General features: G+C 44.2%; 1 long non-coding RNA gene across 1 annotated transcript; it reads right to left on the reverse strand.

Annotated features, from left to right (window-relative positions):
- Window positions 1-4,895: 4,895 nt before the first annotated feature.
- Window positions 4,896-17,577, reverse strand: LOC109377780 (uncharacterized). The gene is made up of 3 exons (XR_002122932.1): window positions 17,568-17,577; window positions 15,844-15,897; window positions 4,896-4,932 (listed from the first exon to the last, which is right to left on the reverse strand). It is a non-coding gene; the product is annotated as an uncharacterized LOC109377780 (long non-coding RNA).
- Between the last annotated feature and the right edge of the window lie 573 nt (window positions 17,578-18,150).

Genomic DNA, 18,150 nt, shown 5'->3' on the forward strand with positions numbered 1-18,150 from the left:
AAAATCACTACCAGAACATTACAGTAATAATTGGTGCAGGCAAGATCTACCAATGAATGCTAAAATTAGTGGGCAAAATTTTAAGGAGAAACAGGATTTTGCATAGCTTCAAAATATCACTCCCCAAATGCTGATAAATTACTGTGGTTAACAGCAATTAATGACTCTACTTCACAAATTCTTGATACTCTTCCCTCCACAACTGAACTCCCCTCACCTTAAGTGTGGTTTGGCCTGATTCACTTCTAACTAAGAGTCTGGAAAAGGAAAATAGTCACTTTACAGCAGGGAAACCTGGCCCACATAATCTTAGTCATGTGACCAAGGTACACATCATTGGTAATAAAAAGTGTTGTCATTGTGTGTCCTCAAGTCTGATGTCTTGAGAAGGGCACATCAGCTCTGTGGTCTTCTGCCCCAGAATCCACAACCTCATTCCCACCATGAGAAACATCAGATAAACCCAAACTGAGAGATTCCATGAAATGTCTGGTCAGTACATTTCAGTGTTAAGGTCATGAAATACAAGGAAAGGCTGAGGAGCTGTCGCAGCCTGGAGGAGACTAAGGAGACACAGGGACTAAGTGCAGGGTGGGATCCTGGATGGGATCCTGTGACAGGAAAAGGATGTTAGAAGAAAACTGGGGAAATCCAGATAAAGTCTACTGTTTAGTGAATAATATTGTACCGATGTTAATTTCTTAGTTTTGAAACTTGTACTATGATTATAAAAGGTTATATAAGGTGTTAACACTGAGGGGAGTTGATTAAAGGAGATACAGGAATTTTCTGTATTATCTTTGCAATTCTAGGCCTAAAAATATTTCAAAATAAAAAGGTTTTTAAAAATCAAACAATCATTACAGAGACAGAGAAGATCCAGCTATTGGAGGTATCCTGACAGGGATTTAAAAATAACTATGATTTGGCCGGCCGAGTGGCTCAGTTGGTTAAGAGCTTGCTCAAGGGTGCGAGCTCTGAGCAACAGGGTCGCCGTTTCTATTCATGGCCCGAGCTGAGCTGCTGCTGAGCTGCCAATAGGTGGCAGGATGGCTCAGCTAAAAAAAGTAAATAAATAAAAAATAACTATGATCAAAATGTCATGAAATGAAATGAAAAGATGAAATATATAAACAGACAACTGGAAACTAAAAAAAAACCAATTAAATGATTATATTTGAACTGAAAAAGACAATGAAAAGGAAGAATTCAATGGATGCATTTAACAACAGATCAGAACATTTTATATAAAACAGTTCAGAAAAAGGGATTAAAAAAATGGAAAAGAGAATAAAAGATGTTAGAAATAGTGAGAAAAATCGAACATATATGTAATTGTACAAAAACAGCCTCTTCCTCACCTCTCCATAGCACACCTTCCCTATTCCATCTCACTTTTGGCCTCTATCTTTTGGCATCCTCAACTAGACAGAAAAATGAATTTAAGGGCTGGCCAAGTGGCACGTTAGTTAAGAGCTGGCTTGGGATGCCAGCTCTGAGCAGCAGGGCCCCGGTTTGGATCCCACATATGAGGGCCAGTGACACTGCCGTCTACAGCTAAGATGGTGAACAACAGCTCGACCTGGAGCTTGGCTGCTGTGAGTCGCTGGCGATGGCGTAGGCTGCAGTGAAGCTGCAGTGGGTTGCCATAAGCTACCGTGTGTGGCTGATAGCCAGCGTGAGCAGCCAAGAGCCGCTGTGAGCGGCTGTCTAGAGGGCGGCAACTGATCTGCCTCACCCGGGAAGAGCGCAATGATGGTGCCAACTTGGGCCAGTGAAGCAACGTCCTCCACAACCAGACTGAAGAACAAAATGACAGCAACTTGTCTTGTTTCCCTTCCCGTGATTCCCCAGTGCTATTCCCCTCTCCCAATTCCCCAATAAAATCTTAAAAAAAAAAAAAGAATTTAAATATGTAAGTAATACATACACATAAATAGATATTTGTTGAAAATGTGCTATATCTGCTGGACACTTTTGCTAGGCACTTAAAATATGAAAATAATAGCTAGCAATTAGTGAGCACTTACTATGTTCCAGGTAAAGTCTTTTTATTCTCATCACAGACATAAGAGACTCACGACTGGCCCTGCCTTTTCCAAGGCCACTCTGGTCCATCTGGGCAAAAAGATCTGTGCCAACAGGAAGTGGAGGAAGAGAAAGTGATCCTTATGACCCCCACTTTTCAGAAGGAGATATGTAATACCCAAAGCTGTCCAGTCATTTGCTCAAACAAATATCATGAAATGGTGGAGCTGGGATTCCAACCCAGTGGGGTGGCCCCAAGCCTGTGCCCCTAATTCCTACACTGCTGCACACATTGTGTCTGAGCCTCAAGCTCTAAATGGGTGCTATGGGCTGATGTTGGTGTACATTTCTGTCCATCCCTGTAAACCTCAGTGGAAAGGACAGCACATTCTCGAAGCCCTTCCGTGTAACAGCCATGACTGTGACCTAAGTGAGAACCCAGACAATAACTCACATTAAGGAAAGAAATGCAAATTTGGACCACAGCAACAGCAAAGTGAAAGGCAAAGGGCTGGCAGCATTAAGAGCCTTTCCTAGGAGGAGAGGGAGACGAAGGAATAGATGTTCCTGGAAAGACTCAGTGACTTCCTAAAACCAAAGCTTTAGGCAGTAAATGCTACTAAAATAGAAACAGGGTTCAAACGTGCTCCCTGCCTTGGCTCCCAGCAGTGCAGCTCGTTTTCTCCTTGCACACCGAAGGGAGCACAGTGTTGCTCTTTTCCTCAGGCCACTTATAACCAATCTCATCTTCAGCCCCTTCTATCTTAAGCCTGCTTATTGAATTTTCTTCAGACAATACCAAAAGCGATAGCTCCTCCTTCACCCTTAATAGGACGCCTCGTGTGCCTGATTTCTCGGAAGTCATGGATGATACAATGGCATGTTTTGCTTTCCTTAACATGTTGTTTAATAAAATGGGCTGCAATCACCAAGTCATTTGACTTTCTTGAGTTATATATTTTAGAAGTGATAGAAAACTCCAGCAGTCTCAGGCCTTTTGGCAGATAAGGTTTGATTGTCTACATTTTATAGGGAAACCTACCAGAAAGCAGAGAGAGAAATAACTTGCTGACATTTCAGAGCTGTATCTAGTACCCAGACAGGCATTGCTTACCTGGTGAGCCAGGGACTCTGGTGTATTTTTACCTGGGTGGATTTAATTGGCGACTGAAGGATCAAAAGAGACCAAGACAAAGGAACTAGTGGCCCCGCTGTAATGGCTGGCTTGGTGACTCTGCCACCAAGGCCCTCAGAGTGGCCAGGACCCTCTAGGGCAGAGGCTCCCAAACTTTAGTGTGCCAAAGAATTTCCAGGAGAGTTTGTTCAAGCTCAGAGTTTGGGGGCCCTATCTCTAGAAATTCTGATGCAGTCGCTCTGGAGTGGGCCTGGGTGATTTTGACAAGGTCTGGGGCTACCGTGGAGCCAGCAGGGAGGAAGGCAAACCTCAGAGATGGAGACCCAAGGAGTCCTCATCCTGTCCTTCAAACCAACAAATCTCCTGTTCTTTAATGTGTCTTTAATTTGCAGCAGAAATAGTGTAGCTATTGTAAGTGGTAAGGCTTGTTCAAGCACCTAGCTACAAGAGTAGGTGGCATTGAGATGAAAAGAGGGCTAGAGCAAGTGGGAAAGAGCATGACAAGTGCCCTTGTGGGGACAAAAACGGGCAGGGAGCTTGTAAGAGCATGGGACACTCCCCTTTGGTGATGCTCAGGACCCTTGGTCGGGAGCTCTCTGCAGGAAGGCAGTGAGGTACAGCGCTTGCAGCTAGGTAAAGAACAGGAGTTTAGGTCATACATGTCAGCCAGTGTGCATCCACATCTGATAGGAGCTCAGGAAGTGGGTCTGAACTTGGGCCTCCTGCACCCAGCACCAGACTTCTATTTTGCTGTGCTAACTCTATAAAGTTATTCTAGAACTTGAACTTTTAAGAGACCAAACCATCCCTTTTGATCAATGTCATCGAAATCAACCAATTTACTACTGAAACAGGCTGTTGGGAGTGATTGCTTAAAATGAATTTTCACACCCTAGGGCTCAGAGCAGGATGGTTATATAACTTGTGGAGTCCAGTGCAAAATGAAAACGTGGTGTCCCTTGTTCAAAAGTTGCCATCGAAGATATTAAAATATAAAACTTTCCCCCTCTTTCTACGGTTTCCCTCTCAACTTGTCATGTATTATGTGCTATATAATGTCATTCTAAGTAAAGAAAATGAAAATTTTATGTCATTAACATAGATTTTACTGTTCATATTTATATTGTGCAATGCTGGTTTTAAATGCAAATAGAAGAGCATTTCACTCATATCTGGAAATCTCCAAAATTACACATTTCGTATTTCGCAGCTCATATGTGTATGTGCATTTTGTTCTTAACAGAAAAGTAGAAACGAACCTAATTCAATTGTTTTTCTTTCACTTCTTACTACACGGATATTCTACCAACACTCCCCGTCTTTGGCTTACTAATGAGTAAGGAAAGATTGGAAGGAAAAGGAACTCTAGGTTGCCCTTTCTTTCTATGTCATCTTCAGCACAAGTGGGGCTAATCCGGGAAATTATAAGAGTAAGAAGGGTTCACCGGTTGTGTGTTTGTTAGAATGCTATTGCTTCTTTCTGCATTGGAAGCAAGCGCTAGTTCAGACAGAAAGCATGGCTTTTGGGAGCCGTCCGTAGCCCCACTTAGTTGTAGACATGTCTATCTTGTACTCACTGTAAGTGTTGCTGAACATAAATGATGGGGCTTCCAGAGTTCTGTCCTCATGGGCATGCTGAGCACAGGGCCGCATGTGACTGCATAGGTCACCTATCTATGAAGCCAGTCAACACCATCTGTGCAGTAGAAGAATAATGGAAAGTAGAAATGTACTGCTTTCAGCAAATCAGGCCAAAATTCATGATGACCCTAGATTGCATAACACTAATACAGCAAAATCAGTGTTAGTTAGATGTCAAGGTGACGATAACTTGTTGAATTCATTATTTACCAGTTTGTTTCATGACATAAAATTTGCCAGAGCATTTTCTAAAATAAGACAATTAACAAAAATGGACCTATATCCCATTTTATTCTCTTCTTACATAATATTGCTTTTTGATCAGTGCATACAGCTATCATAAAAATAAAGTGAACTTATTATTGCCTTTACTCTGGTTTGAATTTTTAAAAGTTACTTGAATATAGAACTGTTAAAATGATGTAGTCTTCTAGCAAAAAAATGTGAACACTCTTAATCAACACAATACAAATGACTAAAAAGTAAGTTGCAGATTATTAGAGAGTCATCTTGGTTCCAGGAAAAATAAGAACTTTTTATAAGGCAAAATCATTTCTGTTAACAAAGGAAAAAAATCCTTGTCTAATGACATTTAGTAGGACATAGGAAAATTCTTATTTCCCTCTGCCAAATGCTAGTGACAGAACATTAACAAAAGGAGAAAAGCATATCTGTGAAGATTATATGAGAATTTTTACCAGCTATTATCTGAGAATTTGTCTGGCCAACTGTGGAAACTGCTTTGAAAAGAAAGAAAAATAACTTTCAGAGATAAAGTTAAAGATACCAAAATTGGGCATGCCCTATTCCTCATTTAGGTGAACTGAGGGTTTTTTCTTTGGAACCAGGACAAGCAATGTACTTCAGGGACCACTCAGAAAAATGCATAATGAGTTAAATTTTCCATATGTCTAAAAGGCAATGGTGTATTAGTGTCTTGCCAACAGTTGTCCTTTTGTAAAACGCAGCTAATTAAGGGATGAGCACCATTCTATACCTGTTATTATATTTTCTCTCTTGGCAGCATGTTTCTTACAGGGCACTTCTTTGTGTATCTAAGATTCAAACCACCAGGCAGGTGGTTTTTAATGTTCTTTATCCTAGGAAATCTTGCTAAAGAGCCAGATAAATAGGAGGGTGGGAAAGGCTGTTCTCATCATCAGTGAAGCTCTGCATTGTCATCCAATAACTGTTCAGGTGAGATGCCATTGTTACCTGAAGTCTACCTGACTTTAAACAGGTGCAACTGCTGCTGCTGGCAAGTCCTTCTCACAACATTGATTCAGGTCAGGCCGAAGGGGCTGTTCTTGTCATGGGGATCTAGAGGGAGGGGACCCATTTGTTCTTGTATCTTCAGTCAAAACAAATACAGTTCTGTCTTGTAAAATTAGATTTTATTTTGCAAGGCAGTGAGAATTTCAAAAGAGATAGCTAGGTGGTACATATTTTTAAGAATAATCACACCTATATTATTTTAGAAGGATATTGACAGAAACACAAATATTTTTATGTCTTAATTTCACTAATACTGATTGATTTTTTTTTTTTAATGTGTAAGGCACTGTGGGGAATAGAAAAATGAAACCAGGCAAGGACCAACCTCCCCCCACCACCACCCCATTCTAGAATCTTATACTACGGTGCAAGAGATAATACATGTAGGTAAATAAAAATGATAAAAGAAAGTGGTAAGAGTTATAAAGCAGGTAATACAAAGCATTGTTGGTGTTCAGCAAAGGCAGCTAGTGCTTCCGGCTGGGGCAATACCAAAGGGCTTTGTGAGGGAGCCAGCGTTTTAGCTGGGTCTAAAAGATTGGCGTGTGTCTGTAAGGTTTCTTCTGACACCAAATGCATGGTGTCTTTCAAACACCCAACAATTCTCCAATTCTCTGACACGAATTGGATGTTTTATAATTCAGTTCAATTCTGACATTACCCAGAGTTATCACAGACCCCACAGATCAAGGGCTCAGTCTTACAAGACTCCCCTCACTTCAGGTGTCATTTGTAAGTCCCAGTACTTCTGACCAGCTGGCTATAAATTCTGGAGTTCGTATTATGAAAGAAAAAGCGGCCTGATACTAAACCTGACAAGCTCAGGGACAGCTTGTATGGTAGGCCTTACAAACTCAGAGACCAAAAGTAACCACATAGGATGGTCTGAACATAAAAATTCCTGATTAAAAGTAGGTCGTGGCGGGAAGTCACATCCTTGGCCTATAGCTTCCTTGACAAAGGTCAGTCTTTACCTTACATGAGCCTGTCTATTGTCTTTTTGCATCTAAGATAACATGCCCTTGGAATGTCAGTATAATCCCTTATTTTGGATCCCTCAGGGTACAGCCCACTGCACCTGAGCAGGAGACCACAGAATCCCTCATTGTTATCTTGTTCCCTGAACACCATCTCCATGTGCTGGAACTGTTAACTATTAACTACCTTGTACCCACCAAAGAAAAAGAAGTATGTGTTTCTCTATTTTACCTTTCACCCAATCCCAGAGATTTTCCTACTTTTGTTTTTTCTCACCCCCTTAACCTACCACCAATAGATTTCATGTAACACCCTTATATCTCCTCATTTGATTCTAACGTATAAAATAAGCCGCAAAACTGTCATTCTCCGGAGCATTTTTTCAATCTGTTGAGATTTTGCTTCCTGGAAATTGTCATAAGTTTGACTCAAATAAACTCCTAAAAATTCTCTACAGGTTTGGACATTTCTTACGTAAACAGTACAATCCCCTCCTCAGGTTCAATAATTTTCTAGAATGGCTCACAGAACTCAGGAAAGCACTTTACTTACGGCTTTATTGTAAATGCTACAACTCAAAAAAGTAGCCAAATAAAAGAGATGCGCAGCGCATTGTAGAAGGGAGGAGGGTGAGGAGCCTCCATGCCATCTCCAAGAGTGCCACCCTCCCAACACCCCTGCGTGGCACCAACCCAGGAAGACCCCTGAACCCTGTTGTTTAGGGGTTTTTATGGAGGTTCCATTATGTAAGCATAAGTGATTAAAATACTGGCCACTGTGATTGAAAATCCCCAGCCCCTCCCCCACTCCCTGAGGTCAGGGATTGAAGCTGAAGTTTCCAACTCTCTAATCCCGGGGTTGATTCCTCTGGCAACACGTTGTCATCCTCCAAGGGTCACCTCATGAGCAAAAACTCAGGTATGGTTGAAAGGGGCTTACTAGGAAAAATAAAAAACTCTCTTCTCACCTCTAATCATTCAGGAAATTCCCAGGGTTTTAAGAACTCTGTGCCAGGAACTGGGGATAAAGACCAAATCCATATTTCCATTATACCACACAGTGATGATTTAGACACATTACCGTGAAAACAGTAAGCAAAGCAGAGCTACTAGAATTTCAGAACCCATACTGAAAATGGCAAGGTCAGCTTGTGGAGAGGTACAGTCAGGAAAGGAGTTTCAGCAAGCAAGGCCAAAAAAGTTTAATTTAAATTGTAGAGAATTTAGATCCTGGCTGGAGGCAAGCCACTGCAGCTTGTGAGCCGAGAGGTGACTTGATTTTTAATTGTCAGGAAAATTATTCTGCAAGAGGGTGCAAGGTGGATGAAACTGGGAAAAGGATGGAGGAGGGAGACCAATGTGTGTGTGTGTGTGTGTGTGTGTGTGTGTGTGTGTTGCAGGGAGGTTGTGAAAAATGTCTTGGTAAATGTGAACTAGAATAGAGGTGTTGAACATGGAGAAAGCTGGAAAGTTGTTTGGTTTGGGGGACAAGAGCAGTGGCAATTTAGAATCGAATCTGATGCTGCACATTTTTTTTTCCAGTAAAGATGGGGGAAGAGTCCAGCCCATGAAAGGTAATGGTACAAATTCCTGACAGGAATTTCCAGCCATGTGCATTTCCTTATCTAAACCCTCTGCTGCTCTTTTTTCTGGCTGTGTAGTATTTTAGGGCATTATTAGCAATCACTTTGTTTTTGCATTTTCATAAGATTGTGGACAAGGCAGTTGACACGATCTGCTAATTGAACTGAAAAATTTGGAGACATGAAATGCTAGTTCCTAGAGCGCCTCATCTTGGGAACATGTTGGGCTCTTTATACTTTGAAATAATAGAAGAGAGAAACTCTTCAGGTCAAAACTTTCTTGCAGCGTATAGTTTGCTATTTAAGATGATTCTATATGTAAGTTTCCTATGCTCAGTCTGCCATTGTCCATGTGTGTTATGAATATGGGAAAATAGTTTTCTGAGTTGAATAAACTCGAGAAATGCTAGGTTGAACAATGTAAACAGGTTACTTTGCTGCAGGACTTCTCAGAGCATTCAGCACAACAATGTGCATTATAAATCCTGTGGACAGAAGAGGATGGTAAATCTGAAAAGGTCAGGACACTGAAAATAACCACAGAGGATGGTGTGAACATCAAAATTCCTAATTAAGGTGGGCCATGGCGGGAGGTCACATCTCGAGCTTCCTCATTGAGTTAATCTGTGTCTTTTCAGTGGGCCTGTTCCTTGTCTTTTTGTACCTAAGATAACATCTTTAATCCTTCCTCTCCCCTCCAACCAGAGCTGGAAACTCCAAAATTCCTCATTATCATGCTGGTCTCCTGATTACCATCTCTATGTGCTGTAAAGAGCAAACTGTTACCGTATTTGCCGGCGTATAAGACGATTTTTTGGCCCTGAAAAATATGCCTCCAAGTGGGGGGTCGTCTTATACGCCAGGTACACTTCAGATAGACTGCCCATAGTGCTTGCCCTGTGCCATAGTGGCCTCCCAATGCCCGCCCACTTCATTCCACATACCGTTCAGGCATCAGCAGCGCTGCTGGGTGTATGCTCGGCTGTTATGCGATTTTGCTGTTATGTGATTTTACCACACTCGCAAAATTGCACACAGCCGACCATACACCCAGTATGATAGTGCAAAATCGCTAATCGTGATACCATACTGGGTGTATGGTCGGTTGTGTGCAATTTTGCGAGTGTGGTAAATTCGGGTTACTGTATATTTCTTTACATATGCATTGAAGATTTGCGATTTTGCGCTATCATGGTGCCTGTTAGAATGTTGAAGAGCTCGCACTTGCGCACTAGTGAGGTCCCAGGGAGATGCTGATGCAAGGGTGGACCAGACTGCTATAGTGACAGGGCGGGCAAACAGGGAGCAGGGACCAATCAAATCAGGCTTTGTATACAGCCAACAGCCAACCACAATACTGCACCATTGTACAGTACAGCATAGAAAATGTCCACCAGTCAAACCCCTATCATCCCTATCATGGCACCAGCCAAAAGAAAGAAGTATGATGCAAATTTTAAACTGAAAGTTATAAACTTTGCTAAGGAAAATAATAATTGTGCTGCTGCAAGACAATATGGAGTAACAGAAAAGATGGTTTGGGACTGGAAATCAAATGAGAAAGCATTAAAGAGTATGCCAAGGGGTAAGTGTGCATTAAGAAGAGGCACCCCACACTGGCCAGAACTCGAAAAACATGTAGCAGACATGGTGGCTCAACATCGCCAAAACGGTTATGTGGTGACACGAAATACAATACGCTTGTTGGCACTTCAGTGGGCCAAATCAAATCTGATATTGTTTTACCTTTTATTTGGTGTGTGGAAGGTGTGCGGAAGAGGGGGTAGTCTTATACGGCGAGTATATAACAAACTCTGTATTTTGAGTGGAAATGTTAGGGGGTCGTCTTATACGCCCAGTCGTCTTATACGCCGGCAAATACGGTAGCTATCCTGCACCCACCTGTGTGGGAGGAGTACCTGTCTCTCCAATGTACTTTTATCCAATCCCAAAGATTTCCCCGCTTTGGTTTCTCCCACCCCCTTAATCTATCACCAATGGATTTCATGTAACCTTCCTCCTTTGATTTTATGTATAAAATAAACTGCAAACTGCCCTTTTGCGGAGCATTTTCTCAATCCGTTGAGATTTTGCTTCTTGGAGATTGTTGACAGTTTGGCTCAAATAAACTCTTATAAGTTTTCTCTTAGGCTGGACATTTTTTGTCAACAATCCCAAACTTAGTTGATTAAAATTCAATTATCAGGCATTATCTCTTAGTCCAGTATCCTTAGGAAGCACTTAACCACAATGCACAGTGATTTAGGAGCCCCAGGGCTGAATGGCCAAAGAGAAGTACTTGAATCTAGATCTACATACCCAGAACTTATACAATAAGCCACCTCCTGAGCTCAGGGTTGGGGGACTGAGACAGAGGTTATCCTTTGTAGCAACTCTGTGCTTGTGCCTCGCGGCCTGCAGCAACCTGTACACCTTGTGCGACGTGGGGTTCAGACCTCAGACCTTACCTGAGTGTGTTCATTGCGTCTGGGACCATAGGAGGGAGAAGGATGCAAAGGAGAACAAACTGTGGTCTTAGAGTCCACAGGCCAAATTAATAGCCTTCAGGTGCCTTTACCAGCTTTCTGATCTTGGGCAAGTTGCTCAATCTCTTTGTCTCCTCTGAAAAATGCAGGTAATAACCTACTTTCTCATCTAGTAGTTATTGATCACTTTCTGTATGCCAGGCACTGTTCTAAATACTGGGACACAATGGTCACTCAATCCAGGAGTTCCAAACATGCTGTCACTAACAGAGAAGCTCCCATTTTGGACTCCATGGTTTTAGTTATTGTTATCAGAATAGCAAACGAATCCTTCACAAATTGCTCGCAAGATAACAGTAACTGCCCAAGGTGGAAAACCAGAGATTTGGGGCTGAATGAAAGCCTGTGATGAGCTAACAGCCTGGCTGCCACACCATGGGAATTTCCAAAGGCAGAACTTGGCCATTGTATCTTGTTGCATCTCCTCAGAGAATTGAAAACTGACAAACCAAGGCTCTTTTCCAGAAATATGGTATAGGAATGACAACATTTTCCCTGACAAGTCTTTGATATCGAAGTGGCTGCACATGAAGGCTGAAGCTGAGTGGGAAGACTGAAGTGTTGAGTCAAAATGTCTTTTTCAAAGAGCAGCACCCAGGCGTTGGTGGGAGGCAGGGCCCCCAGAAGGTCACGACTACACAAGGTGGAAGGAGGACGCCACGTACCCAGCTCTGCGCGTGTTCTCGACTCCATGGCTTCTTCTCAAAGAAGCTACACTCTAGGTTGTGGACAAAAAAGGGGCACTACAATAAATCTAACAGGAAAGTGAGCTTACAGGGTGATCTGATCACAAATTCCTAACTGGGGAGGTCATGGTGGGGTAGTCACACCCCAGGCCTATACCTTCTTTAGAAAAAAGGTTTATCATTGCCTTAAGCAGCCCTGCCCACTGTTTCTGTGCGTCTGGGTTAATCCACCTTTGAAATGCCTCTTTTAGACCCCTTGGAAGCATAGCCACCCTCAAGAGTACATAATCTTGTTAACTATCCTGTAATCCAATCCTTGCCTTGCTTTCTCCTACCTTCCTGTAATAGTCTTCATGTTTCCTCCTCAATTCCAAAGTCATAAAAGAAACTGCAAACTATCATTCTGGGAAGCATTTTTCTCATCTTTCTCATCTGATGAGATCTTGCTTCCAGGTGTATCCTCTATTTGGCTCAAATAAACTCATAAAAACTGTCTAAAGTTTTGGATATTCTTATGTTGACAAGGTTTACTAAATTAACACACTGTCAATTTATATACTTGATCTCATTTAATGCACACAACAGCACTTCAGCTCCTCTGCTCCATGATGGGGGGGGGGGGGGGACACCAAGGCTCAGAGCAACCATGTGACTTGACCAAGGATGAATGAAGTTTGAATGACATATTAATAAGCTTGATCTGTTATGTAATATTTCTTTCTACTGACTGTCCCACTTATATAAGGAAACAAGAATCAGATGGTATACTCAAAATGGGATAGATAACTCAAGGAGATTTCTTTACAGAGACCATTGACAACCTGACAGAGAAGTGTGTGTGAGCGCGGTACTCCCTTGGTAGCAGCCAAGATGTTAGCTCCTGGGAGAGTGGCTGCCTGAGCCCAGAAGGAGAGAGCTGTGTAGAGCAGCTGCCTACAGAGCAAGGAGGTGGCCCTGTGCAGGCTGCCCTATGGGGAGGGAGCCGCTGGGACAACTCCATGCCCCGTCCTTCTGGCTTCCTCCCTCATCCCCTCCAAGTTGTGCCAGATCTTCCCAAGCAGAAGCCAGGGGCGTGGGAACCCTTGATGTGGTTAGTGTAGGTCAGCTCCGGGCCAGAAAGCAGGGTGGAGGAGGGTGGAGAGTAGATCTGAAGGGTGAGAAGTGAGAAGTAAAAATGAGCTAGAATGTAAAAATCTGCCTGGCGTTTCATTTGTCTGGGATAACAGAAACAAATGACGCCAGCTGAGAAGTTACCAGTGTTCCTCCTAAGGCCAGGCTGAAGCTGTGACGTGTCAGAGTGACCACTACACAGAAAAACCTTGTCTCTCAAGTCACACGGTCAGAGCTCTGCTCTCTGAAGTGCTAGCAGTAAGATCCCATGATGGATCTAAGTCCCTGACACAGAAGGCTGTCTTGGTTTCCACACCAGGGGCAGCCTTTCAGAAAAAGCGATTCTAGACATAAATTCCACATCCATCCTACCTTTGTATTTCCAAGGGAACAGGACCTGGACTCTGCTGCCAGGCCTGAGGCTGGCCCAGTGACTCCCAGCTATACTTTGCTTTGAGTTTATGAAAACACGGCTGCATGTAAATTTTACCTCAACTCCACCTTCCCTAGAAATCCTCTACCAACTCTATCTTTTCTCACTTTGGCGAAGGCCCACGGTTCTATGTGCATGCTCCCTCCTTGCAAGGAGCCTACAGACTCGACTTTATCAGATTCCGTGTTGCCCTGGGCCTGGCTTGGGCAAGGATCAATGGGGAAGTGTGGCTCACCCTGCCTCCACCACAGTGCATGTGATGGTCAGTTGTTTTCAGTGATTGGTTTCAGAGTCTCTCCGAAGCTTTCAGGAAAGGGCTTTGAATCCTAGTAGCTAACCTGCTTTTTCACTCTGAAATGTTCAGCAGTTTTCTCTTTTCCTTTACAATTTTTTTTGGGGGATGGGGTGGGGGGAGGGTGATTTGTGAGCTCGTTCTAAGTTGACATTTTTTTCTTCTCTGACCTGCTGGGTATTCTGTGAAGCCTTTCAAGTTGAGGTTACACCTCTCCTACCTCTCCATACCCCAGGTGGGGGACTTTTAGCCCTTACAAAGCAGGTAGTGGATGTGGAGAAATGGGTATAGGGCTGGGCTGTGCACACCTGGGACAGGGGAGGGCCTGACTACCCACCTTCACCCCCACCAGCTAGTTTGAGGTCAGCTGAGAGATTGCTTGGGTTTTCTGGATCCTTCTGAGGGAGTTCTCAGTTGCTTTTCTGATTCTGAAGTTGAACAGCAGTCCCCTCCACACACACCTTCCTGAGCAAAAACCCTCTGATGGGAGGCATAGGTCCCTCAGGTTCAAACATTGCCACTCCTGACTGAGGTCAATGTGCACAAAATATCTTTGTCTCACAGCTGAGTTGGCAGTGGTCTCCCTGCTCCTGAGGTCTAGGGGGTTACTTGACCCCACCCCAAGAGGTTACGAAAGCTTAAGTAACTTGCCCAAGGTTCTATAGTGATTGGCAGAACTGAGATGAAAATCAACAAGCCAAAATCTAGAACCACAGCCCTAATTGCTATGGGATGCTGCCCCATTTATTCTAATAACTTCATCCAATTTCCCCCATCACTCATTTTACAAATGTGGAAACACAGGTCAATTAATTTGCCCAAGGTCGCATGGCTACTGAGAGGCAGAGCCAGAGCTTAAACCATGGCCTGTTGGCTGCTGAAGTCCACACTCTAAAAAATGAAGTCAAAGAAAGGGAGGGGTTCTGGGTGGTGAGCACACAATGTGATATACAGATGATGTATTACAGAATTGTACACTTGAAACCTATGTAATTTTACTAATCACTGTCATCCAAAACCAAAAAAAAAAGGGAAAGGAGGGGTAGTGAAGCAAATGGACAAAGGAACTTAACTTTCTCTACCATCAAATAGGACGTGGGCTTAAGTGGGCTGCAGGTAGATTCTGCAAAGAGCAGCAGGTTTTGCCCTTGCAGAAGGTCAGGGCAGCTGCTGTGGATTCTGGTGTCCCCTGAAGGCCTTGGACAGTATCGGGTGACCCTGAGAGTTTGCGCACTGCTGCAGAGGTGGACCTTTGAGCCCCACTGCCCCTTCTGCCCCAGAATATGCAGCGTGTGCTCCTGAGGAATCTCAGCTCTTCCCTGCCAGGCACTTCCTTCTGGTGAGGGTGGTGACAAAGGCACACGGCAGGCCTGACGTGGAATCTTGTGCCACAACCAGCTATGTGACCTTGGCAAAAGACTTAGCCTAAGTAAGCCTCGGTGTCTGCCCCACAGACTGGGAGCACTAGACCCACCTTGGTAGACAATTGGCAATCCCTTCATGGTATCTCCACACTGACTGGGCTGGTTGGTGAGGGCCCTCCACCCCCACCCCACAGTCTGTATCTATCTCTGCTTGTGTTCAAGTACTTTGAGCCTCAACAGTGTGTACAGTCATCGTAGACTACAACAGACAGAGTGGCAGGACTGCAAATTCCCCCCCCCCAAGAATGTGGCAATAAGCTCTAAATTATTCAGCCGAAAATCAGTATTAGAAATCATGTCTACTTATTATGATAAACAATGGTCACGCCCCAGATGGCCTTCACTGCCAAACCTTACATAGCAGTTCTCAATAACATGGAGATGGAAATTTGCAAAGTGGATTCATCTTTTTTCATCTGTCAGATAGCTCTGCCCTTATTTTCAGCAGTTTAAGATGAAATGAAGCCGACTGTGAGAAACTTGCGTAGCAAGAAAGACCGGGGGTGGGGCAGCTCGCACAGCTGCGTGGAATCCCAGGCGTGGGCCAGCCGTTCAGGCCCATTGCAATAGCAGCAAGCAGCTCATCTGAGCTCTACATGGCCCCCAGCTTAGCAGGGTGGGGGGCGGTTTCCTGGGGCCATCACCTCAGCAGCATGTAGAGTAACAGAGAGCACAGAGCCATTGATCCTGGAAGTCCTCACTGCCCCGCTCACCAGCTCTGTGACTTCAGCCTCGGTATTGACTTTTCTCAGTGTTGGCTTGCTCATCTGTAAAGTGAGGAACAGAATTCCTGCCACATGGGGCCATTTGGAAGCATCCAATGGGACAGGACTCTGAGGTCCCTGGGACAGTGCCTGGCAGACAGCAGCTGCTCAGCGCCCGTGCTTCTGCAACTGGGACCCCCTTCTTGGTCCACCCAGCCCTTTCTATGCTATTTTCCCATCAGCTGTGTCCACTCCTTTATTCTTGCTGCCTGACAGTTAACACTCCTTTTGGCAACCAATACAGCATCTGAGAGTGCTCTGGGATAAAATAAATGGAACTAGAATTAATTCAAGTAATTTCTAGCACATCTGAGCTGGGAATTGACTTGAATCACCTTTTCGATCCACCCCCTGACCCCGCCCCCAGTCAATAGCTGTAAGCAGCCTACACTTAGATCAGGCTTATATGGATGGATGGCTCCTTTCTACCCTCGGAACCCCCAAATCGACACCTGTCCTGAGTCATTAACCAGCCGACTTCAGGAAACAGCCTCTGTCAGTGGTGAGTAAATGCTCCCGTCACATGGCAACTACTGAGCCTACCTCTTGCCTGGGCAGACTCATTGGGCGCTCAGGCCATGACAACAAGGCAACAAGGGCTATTGCTCATCGACGCAGCAACTCCTTGCAGGAACATCCCGAATGCCCCCGACCTCAGGATAGGGCGTCTGTGTGCTGCAATGCCCGCTGCACATTCCGTCTCGGGTTAGCCATATACATCAGGGTGCTGCCATTTCAAAGGGACTGACAGCTCTGTATTTGAATCTTTGTCTGGAAAACCAGTTTGCTAGTGGCTTTGCATTGTCTTAGAGTTTCCTAACAATACTGGCTGCTTTGTAGTGAAAAATAGGGAATTGGTTGTGTGCACAGTGCCCTCAGCAGGTGCCTGTCCCCGCCCAGATTTGGATTTTATTGGTCTGGGGTTGGCTTCAGCACTGGGAGCCTTATATGCTCCCCAGGGTTTCTAATGTGAAGACCAAGCCTAGAAGTAGCACATTAGATGGACCCGGGTTAACATGCCCAGTCATTGATGATGTGGAATTTGGTGACGTTGCTCAACTTCTCTGAACCTTAATTTCCTCATCTGTAAGAGGGTGAATATAAGACTGATACCTTAGTCTTGTCTTGAGGATTGAGTAAGACAGCATGTGTGAAGTGATTGCGATGCCTACCAGGGCAGGTGTGCCTGAAAAGTTAGGGCCTCGCCCACGGGTACCTGGAAGAGTAGGTAACAGGTCCTCAGGGAGATGACCCCTCAGGAGAGGACTGGAGCCCGCCTGCACGTGAGCCATGTCCTGTGGCTTCCTCCTGCTCTCCCACCCACTCCTCACTGCTCCCCCACCTCCAGGCTAGCTCGTGCATTCTGCACCATCTACACCATCCCACCACAGGCTGGGAAAGATGGAACATCTCGAGGAACTGAGTTTGTTGATTTCAAACACCTCAGGTACCTAGATCTCTGGTTCTTTATCTCTTTAGGTTATAGACTTTCAATAATCTCATGATCTTTCCAAGGAAATGCACTTGGGTGCATCGAAAGCAGTGTGACTACAGCTCAAGGATGAGTATCGACCCACCAAGCCCATCACCACACCTAGGTTGGAAGAACCAGTCTGAATGAGCCTGACATGACTCTTTAGTTGAGAAAAAAGAATCACAAAGCTGTGACTTACTCCTGGTCAGATGCGAGGCAGTGGTGATGTTGGGAAGAAATTCAGGCTCCTCATCCTGTGTCGCTGGCACTGAGGACTCCTTTTACCTCGCCTTTTGAAAAGGGCAAAGTAGAAAAGAGAGCTTCGTGTCCATGTGCTTGATCTTGTCAATCATGAAGTAGAAGGAAAATGATTATCAGTTGAGCCCCCAACTTTGGTTAATCCCCCTCTCAAATGTTGAGAGGATGCTGGGCTTCTCCCACAGTAGCAGTTACCCCCCATGGGACATTTGTCTGATTTCTTGTTTGTCTCTAACACTAAGAAGCTCCCTAGGGGCTGGGGACACATCTGTCCTGTTTACCATGGTGTCCCAGCATATGGACCAGGTTGGGCAATCAATATATATTTATGGAATGAATGAATGAATTAAATAAACAAGGGCAGTTCAAATACATATACATGATTAATTTAACTTAAAAAGTTCATCACAGTATTCACACAAAACTCTGAATTTTTATTGGAAGTACTTCAATATTGAGTTCTAATTTGTTACTGTTTGTGTCCTCTCTCTTTCCCATTGCCTCCAGCATCTTCTGTTTCTCAC

This window comes from Hipposideros armiger, unplaced genomic scaffold (assembly GCF_001890085.2).
Source record: "Hipposideros armiger isolate ML-2016 unplaced genomic scaffold, ASM189008v1 scaffold_1551, whole genome shotgun sequence".
Lineage (NCBI taxonomy): Eukaryota > Metazoa > Chordata > Mammalia > Chiroptera > Hipposideridae > Hipposideros > Hipposideros armiger.